This window comes from Pseudophryne corroboree, chromosome 10, assembly GCF_028390025.1.
Source record: "Pseudophryne corroboree isolate aPseCor3 chromosome 10, aPseCor3.hap2, whole genome shotgun sequence".
NCBI lineage: Eukaryota > Metazoa > Chordata > Amphibia > Anura > Myobatrachidae > Pseudophryne > Pseudophryne corroboree.
This window is the reverse complement of record NC_086453.1, coordinates 156558987-156567852: the sequence shown is the minus strand read 5'-3', so window position 1 is coordinate 156567852 and position 8866 is coordinate 156558987. Positions and strand designations below refer to the sequence as shown.

The 8866-nt window shown below is 46.1% G+C and overlaps 1 pseudogene; it reads right to left on the bottom strand.

Moving 5' to 3' along the window:
* Window positions 1–7532: 7532 nt before the first annotated feature.
* LOC134967077 (5S ribosomal RNA) lies at window positions 7533–7651 on the bottom strand (annotated as a pseudogene).
* Window positions 7652–8866: the final 1215 nt, after the last annotated feature.

Here is an 8866-nt window from a genome sequence, read left to right as displayed (position 1 = left end):
GTTTAAACCCACAGCAAGCCAGGTGGGCACTGTTCTTCTCCCGTTTTTCTTTCAAGCTCAGTTATCATCCAGGGTCTCTTAATCGGAAAGCAGATGCGCTCTCTCGTTCATTGAGTTTAGATGAGTCCACAGATCTTCCGGAAAGACAATTCATCCTAGATCCTGCCTCCTTTGCTGCAACTCGTACTACTCCGCCTCCTCCACTGGGAAAAACCTTTGTTGCACCAGAACTCAGAAAAAGACTGCTCACGTGGGCTCATACCTCACCATGTATGGGACACGCAGTTAGCCTCAAGACTCTTAAGTTCATTCAACGCTCCTATTGGTGGCCTTATCTGAAGATGGATGTTTTGAATATCATAGCTGCCTGCCCAAAGTGCGCCCAACATAAAAGTACAAGAGGATCACCATCGGGTCTTCTTTATCCACTATTGGTTCCACAAAAACCCTGGACACACATCTCCATGGATTTTATAACTCTACCTACCTGTCTCCAGAGGACGAAACACCATTTGGGTCATTGTGGACCGATTTTCCAAAAATGACGCACTTTGTCCCACTCACAGGTCTTCCAACCACTCCACAACTATCAAAATTGTTCATATCAGACATCTTCCGCTTACATGGACTTCCACAAGAGATAGTTTCCGATCGAGGGCCTCAGTTTGTGGCTAAATTCTGGAGAGCACTGAGTTCAGCTCTTGGAATGGAATTAAGTTTCTCCTCTGCATACCATCCCCAAACAGATGGCCAGACTGAGAGAGTGAACCAAGACTTAGAGACTTTCCTACGACTCTTCATGTCTTCTTCTCAGGACGATTGGCTAGACTATCTTCCATTTGCGGAGTTTGCTCACAATAATCTCTACCATTCCGCTACCCATTCCACACCCTTTTATGTGAATTATGGACTTCATCCACGTGTACCTGCTTTCCAATCTCTTCCGCAGAGTTAGCCCTTCAGCAATTCACTAAGATGGAAACAAGTTCATGAGGCTCTGCTTAAAACATCCAATAAATACAAATTTTTTGCAGATCGGAAATGGAAGACTGTCCCTAGTTTCAAAGTGGGTGATGAAGTTTGGATTTCTACTCGAAACTTAAGACTCAAGGTCCCTTCCAAGAAATTTGCCTCCAGATTCATTGGACCATATCCTATTGAAAAAGTATTGAATCCAGTAGCAAACAAAGTGACGTTGCCTCCGTACTTGAAGATCCCAAATGCATTTCACATCTCCTTACTGTAGCCTCTCATACTTAACCGCTTTCGGGCTGCGCTCCCTAGACCTCCCAAGGTGCAAGCTGCTCAAGGAGAAGAATTTGAAGTGCATAAGACTGTCGTAAAAGGTATGGTTGTCTCCAATATCTTATTGATTGGAAGGGATATGGACCAGAGGAAAGGTCCTGGGTTTCTGAAGAGGACGTCCACGCTCCAAGAATAGTCCGGGCCTTTCATACCAAGAATCCGATGAAAGCACAAGGGTGTTCAGAGCCCACTCTAAAAAGGGGGGGGGGGTACTGTCAGGCTCCGGAGCCTTACCTCCGGCGTGTGTTCCTGCTGGTTACTGTCCCACTGGTTAGCGCGGCTGCGGGGGCAGGGAGCTGGTGGCGGCGGGTCCTCCAGGACGGATGTGCGGCTGCCAAGGGCTGGGGGCCGTGGGTCTGGAGAGCCGGGCGCTGCGGTGGGGATCACTGCGGTAAGGTCCTCTAGTGGGGACACAGTATAGTGTGTCAGAGATAGAAGCTGGCTAAAGCTGTGTGCTAACAGCTAAGTATGTCTCCTGTGCTGGGGGCAGCCATGTTGGAGACCAGAGTATTACCAATGAAGTTCCCAATCTGTGTCCAGCCAATCCTGCGTGTTCTCCCCTTACAAAAGGAGGCTGGCTCAGAGGGAGAGTGCCAGTACTTCAAGTTACCTCCTTGTGAAAGGTTCTCCAGCTCTGTGCTCCCAGGTTATTTCTGGTTCCCTGGTCCTGGTTGCTCTCATCCATCGGTTACCTAAACGCTGCTGCAGACCTGCTGTCTAAGTCCGTTGCCACTCATGGAAGCACTCACGGGGTCCCAGGTCATAGAGAAGCTCCAGGTGCTAATGGCGGTTCCCGCAGACGTCTTCATTTCTTCAAAGTCCAAGTTCTTCAGCCTCGTCTTTCAATCACAAACCACAGTCTTCATTTCTTCAAAGTCCAAGTTCTTCAGCCTCGTCTTTCAATTGCAAACCACAGTCTTCATTTCTTCAAAGTCCAAGTTCTTCAGCCTCGTCTTTAATCATAAAACACAGTCTTCAGTTCTTCTTTACCGGAGTTCTTCAGCTTCACTCTTCAAGTCATTTAACCATAGACTCTAATTCTTCCAGTTTCTTCTATTTCTCCAATATTCGTGTACAGCCTGATTATTCATTGAAATTACAGTTATCTTCCTACGAAGTCCTCCTTTTCTTTACACCCTCCGGCCAACGTTAACACTTAGTTTGGCTTCCACCCCATGAGGAGGAATTACATTCAGCCACCTCGTTTATTCTCCTCACAGGTAGCTGTCCCTTCAGCCAAAATTCAGTTGTCGGAACCCCAACTTACGCCGAGCATGACAGAAATCTTCCGTACTGTGGAGCCTTGTAGGAGGCTACCATCTTTCCCAGAAGGCGAATGCACTGATGAACCGATACCCGGGCAGACTTCAGGACATTCTGGACCATTGCTTGTATCACCAATGCTTTCTCCTCCAGCAGAAACACCCTCTGTATTTCCGTGTCGAGGATCATCCCCAGGAAGGACAGTCTCCTTGTCGGCTCCAAATGCGACTTTGGAAGATTCAGGATCCACCCATGATCCTGGAGTTGTTGAGTCGAGAGAGCAATGCTATGTAACAGCTTCTCCCTGGAAGACACTTTTATCAACAGAACGTCCAGATAAGGAATTATTTTCACCCCCTGCTTGCGGAGGAGTAGCATCATCTCTGCCATGACCTTGGTGAACGCCCTCGGTGCCGTGGAGAGGCCAAATGGCAGTGCCTGGAACTGATAGTGACAGTCCAGCAGCGCAAATCTGAGATAAGCCTGGTGAGGCGGGCAGATTGGAATGTGAAGGTACGCATCCTTGATATCCAGGGATACTAGAAATTCCCCCTCCTCCAGACCTGAGATCACCGCTCTCAGAGACTCCATCTTGAATTTGAATTCCCTCAAATAAGGGTTCAATGACTTCAGATTCAATATTGGCCTGACCGAACCATCCGGTTTCATTACCACAAACAGGTTTGAGTAATTGTTTGTTAAGTGAGGTGGAACTGGAACAATAGCATTTGACTTTAGCAATTTTTGAATGGCTTCCTGTAGAATAGCACTTTCTGTCAGCAAAGCTGGTAAGCCTGATTTGAAGAATCTGTGAGGTGGGAGTTCTTGAAACTCCAGTCTGTACCCCTGGGTAACAATATCCTGTAACCAGGGGTCTAGGCCTGATGACGCCCAGACATGACTGAAATGTCTTAATCTTGCTCCCACCTCCCCGATCTCCAGGCTGGGAGGTCCACCGTCATACCGAGGATTTTGAGGAAGCAGAACCAAGATTCTGTTCCTGTGAACCTGCTGGTGCAGGTTTTCTGGATTTCCCCCGACCTCCTCTAAAGAAAGTGAAAGGGGATTTGGTCTTTTTAACTTTCACGGTCCGAAAGGACTGCATGGTAGACGTAGGATAAGATTTCCTAGTAGGTGGTGTAGCTGAGGGAAGTAATGCTGACTAACCCGCAGTTGCCGTGGAGATCCACGCATCTAACGCTTCCCCAAACAGAGCCTGACCTGTGAAGGGTAGGTTCTCCACACTCTTCTTGGATTCCGCATCCGCGGACAAATGGTGCAGCCAGAGTCCCCTGCGTGCCGAGACAGCCATGGAAGAAGCCCTCGCATTGAGAAGGTCAAGGTCCTTGATGGCCTCCACCATGAAACCTGCAGAGTCCTGTATGTGACATAAGAACAATTCAATGTCACTTCTATCCATAGAATCTAATTCCTCTAGTAATGTGCCTGAACACTTAACTATGGCTTTAGAAATCCAGCAATGGCAGGCCTTAAAGCTACGCCAGTAGCTTTGTATAATGATTTGAGAGTAGTCTCAATCTTACGGTCAGCCAGCTCTTTTAAAGTGGTGGACCCTGGGACAGGTAAAATCACTTTTTTAGACAACTTAGGCACAGAAGCGTCTACTACAGGCGGGATTTCCCACTTTTTCCTGTCCTCTTCAGGGAAAGGAAAAGCAATGAGAACGCTTTTTGGGATCTGGATTTTTTTCTCAGGGTTTTGCCAGGATTTTTCAAACAATGCGTTTAATTCCTTAGATGCAGGGAATGTAATAGAGGGGCACAGAGAGACGTGAGGGAAAAGCTGGCAAGCAAAAAAGAGAGGGATATAACAGAAAAGCTGGCGGACAGAGGAGCATGTTAAGGAAAAGCTAGTGGGAAGAGGGGCAAGTAAGTGAAAAGCTGTCGGACAGAGGGGCATGTGAAGGAAAAGCTAGTGGGAAGAGGGGCATGTAAGGGAAAAGCTGGCGGACAGAGGGGCACGTGAAGGAAAAGCTGATGGAAAGAGGGGCATGTGAGGGAAAATCTGACAGTGTAAGTGAAGAAGTGGCAAGCAGAATGGTATGTAAGGATAAAGATGATGGACAGGGTGCATGAAAGGGAAATGCTAGTAAGCAGAGAAGAATTTTAGGCAAAAGATGTGGGGAAGAGGGGAGTGTGAAGGGAAAGTTAGTAAGCATGTATAGGCTAAGGGCCTGATTAAGAGATGGACGCAAAGCAGTAGCAGCTGCAACTGCCAAATTATGCTAATGGCATAGGAGGTGTCTTGTATAGATAGACGTCTCCTGCCGGCTTCTGTGATCTGCCGCTGCATCTGAAGATGCAGCATCTGATCACTTGTGAGAACATCGGCCATCTGAGTAACCCTCATAGCAGAGGCCAGGAAATCTGTGTCGGAAGAAGCAGATACTTGCCTCTGCATTTCTAGAAAACGGGGGCCATACATTCAGGAATGCTGCCTAGCGTCACACACTCTTTGAGAAAAGAATTGACAATTGTTTTTATTTGCAAATATCTAAGTTATACTGTAAGTACACAGTGTAAATATTCTGAAAAATATGGAGGAGGGCACCAATCCCTTACTTTGCCAGGGGCACTTAGACCCCCAGATACACCCCTGCATGTGTTATATACATTTTTCACCATTGGGTGTTACATAGGGGTCCTTTCAAACTTTTTCCTTGGGGCCTGCAATATATCTAGGTATTCCCCTGGACCTGCTCATAGTAGTGTGGTATAAAAAGAACTGGAGGGCATTTTAATGTTATAATATACACAGCTCTGAAATGTGACATAGGGTGAACTTAAGCACTACTGCGATTCATAAAAGAAACTAGGGCACTACTATGGGGCATAACATTAAATAAGGCTCTACTATGGTTCAGAAAATGAACTAGGGCACTATTAATGGCATAAAATTAACAACTGCTGTGACGAGGTGTCTCTCTAGAAGCATTGGGACGGGGGCCCTTCAAAATTTTGCTATGGGTCCACAAAGTTCTGGCTACGCCCCTGCTGATATCAACTACTTAACTATTATAAGGAAGCTGGTAGGATCCAGCGGTGTGTATAACCTGACTCCCAGGAAAGGTATACAGGGAGACCAAACCCAGCGTTCCCGGAGACTTGCAGAGCTCTTGTAATGACTGCCCAGTGCCTCTGTGAGGAAGGAGGGTGAAGGAGGAACAGCCAAGGGCAGGAAGACCACAGTGGAATAGTGCCCTGGGAGTGGCCGCTGTGGAAACGCTGACCTCCCCTTGCTGATATCTACCACTGGTTCGATGGCCTTAGGAAAAAGTCTCTTAGCGCCTGTATAATATGCCCTGTTCATCTGGCGAAGCCCAAGGTCACGCAATGATCTGGTTCCATGTCAGCACTGCCGGGCCGTCTCCCGGTACCGGCGGTATAGGACTGCTGCGATCAGGGGTCCCGCAAGCGGGAAACCACTTTACCTGTCCCCCATAAGTCTGGATTGCAGTCCAGGTGTCTACTGTCTGCCTCTGCTAGTGCAGGCTGCAGGGTCCTGCCAAAATCCCTGTCCCCTAAGCTGGTGTCACGGCACCAGTGAGGGTGCTGGAGCAGCAGCGCTGGCATTCAAAGGACTACCCAGCGCTGCTTACACAGTTGAAAAAGTAAAAAATAGTGTAAAAATGTAAAAGCATGGGCTTCAGTATGCAGCTGCACTGGTAACTAGTGACCAGCTCCTGCTGGCACCAAAACAAAACTGAAGAGCCTGAGCTGTGGGCGGGATATGAGGGGAGAGGGACCCAGAGCATCCTGGGAGGCTCAAAGCTTTGCTGTTCAGTGCCTGAATCCTGGTCTCCACCAAGAATTCCCCATGCATAGGCGTGGGCAGGAGGGGTGCGCACAGGCACCCCCTAATATCCGGCACCCCCTGCATGCCATGCATGCAGCACAGTGATTACCTGCTTCTCATACCTGTGCCTCTTCCTGTCCTCCCGCTTGCTATGCTTACGCGGTCAGGACGGACTGATATGTCTGGGGCTGACAGGCGGCCGCACTGGGTGTACTGGAGTGAAAAGCCTCTTCTGCACCGCCACACGATGTGACATAATGTCACACCGCGCGCCCACCCGTCCGCTCTTACTCTCTTTCTCAATTTTTGTGCTGCCACAGCCGCACAGCATTCCTCTCAGGAGGACCCGAAGGACAAATTCAGCAGACGATTCACCAGAGACTGAGACAGTACTGTCATCGCTCAGCTCAGTAAGTGACTAGGGAGTCTATTCACTAAGCCTTGGATGGAGATAAAGTGGACGGAGATAAAGTACCAGCCAATCAGCTCCTAACTGTCATGTCTCAGGCTGGGTTTAAAAAAATAACAGTTATGACCTGATTGGCTGGCACTTTATCTCTGTCCACTTTATCTCCATGAAAAATATAGGAGAGAAAAGAAGACTCTTGTGTGGGCGCACTCGTTGCTATGATGATAGTGACAAATGTATAATGAGTAGTGATTTAAAACCAATTTTTATTAAGTACATAAAATAGTGTAGTATCCCACAATTACAGACAAACAAAAAAATGTTTTCACATTTTCAATATGAAATGTTAAAAAATAGGATATGTTCTGGTTAACTACAGTATGTTAATTATAGATTGATGAGAGACTGCAGACACTAACAGTACTGCAACATTATCTCATCACACCAGCCCAAGCTATGCTTGTATTTAATGAGACCTCAATGGGTTAAAGTAAAAAAAAAAATGGAAATTTAGGACCTTTAAGGACCTTTAATATCCAATAGCCATAATCCTCACTAATTTAATTATATATATCTCACATTAGAGAGCCCATAAAGTAAACATAACAGGTCTTAAGTCTGTTCAAAATGAAGTTAGGTACATTGAAGGGAATCCAGATTTAGAATTAGTTCAGAAGGAAGAAAGCAGTGATGATCCTGCCGTTACTGTTAAATCAGGAAAAATTATTATTATAGTGTCATACTACTACACGTAGTATTCCCTGGGGGTCACCCTTCCAGGTACTAACCAGGCCTAACACCATTTAGGTTCCAAGATCAGACGAGATTGGGCAGATGCGATGCGGTATGGTAGTAGAAGAATGAACACATGTCCTGAACACTAATGAGAGTGCACCTGAAAAAATGTCTCAGGCTGTGCCTGAAAGAAGATGGTAATCAGAAAGAATCACAGATTTGTGAAGCGTGGATCTGCTGTCCGCGTTAGACAGAGGATTCTCTGAATCGCGGATGAGAGTCCACAGAGTAGGATGAAAATGACACCAGATTCCTGGGTATAAAGGGTGGTACCGTAAATGAAATATAATAACTGGGTACACAGTGTATATTTTAAAAAAATTGTTAAGGTGTAATTTGTGAGACACTGTTAAATACTGGCTCTTCTCACAAAAGACTCACATGTGTAAGTACCTAGGTTCTAAGGGTTATATAAACAAAATTAAATAAATATGCTCAAAAATGTGACTACAGGGGCATCATTTCCATACGGAACATCTATAAATGTGTGTAACGTACTTATCTCTGCATTTGAGATGATAATTTCAAGGAAAATAAATGTTATAAACCTGGCTGGGAACGGCCAGAATTGCCCTGAGAGAAAAAATAATAATGAACTTCTGCATATAATACTGGTACTATTAACATATTGGTTTAAATTCTGGATTTATGGATACCATGGGGTATATTTACTAAGGTCCCGATTTTGACCGAGATGCCGCTTTTTCATCAAAGTGTCATCTCGGTAATTTACTAAGCAATAATCACGGCAGTGATGAGGGCATTCGTAATTTTTTGGAAGTCCCACAAAAAAATTACGAATGAATACACCATCGGTCAAAACGCGGCTGTTTAACTATGAATCTCGGTAATTTACTAAGAAGTGCAAATCAAAAAAAAAAAAAACACTGCCGTGAAAAATGACAACTCGTAAAAAAGTGCTAAAAAAAAACAGACCTGCTTTTTTAATCCGTGATTGTATAGGCATGCAGGGATCCATGAGATCCGTGCATGTATATCAGTGGGAAGGGGTGGGAAAGTGGTTATTTTCTAAAAAAAAATTGCGTGGGGTCCCCCCTCCTAAGCATAACCAGCCTCGGGCTCTTTGAGCCGATCCTGGTTGCAGAAATATGGGGGAAAAATTGACAGGGGTTCCCCCATATTTAAGCAACCAGCATCGGGCTCTGCGCCTGGTCCTGGTTCCAAAAATACGGGGGACAAAAAGAGTAGGGGTCCCCCGTATTCTTAAAACCAGCACCGGGCTCCACTAGCTGGACAGATAATGCCACAGCCGGGGGT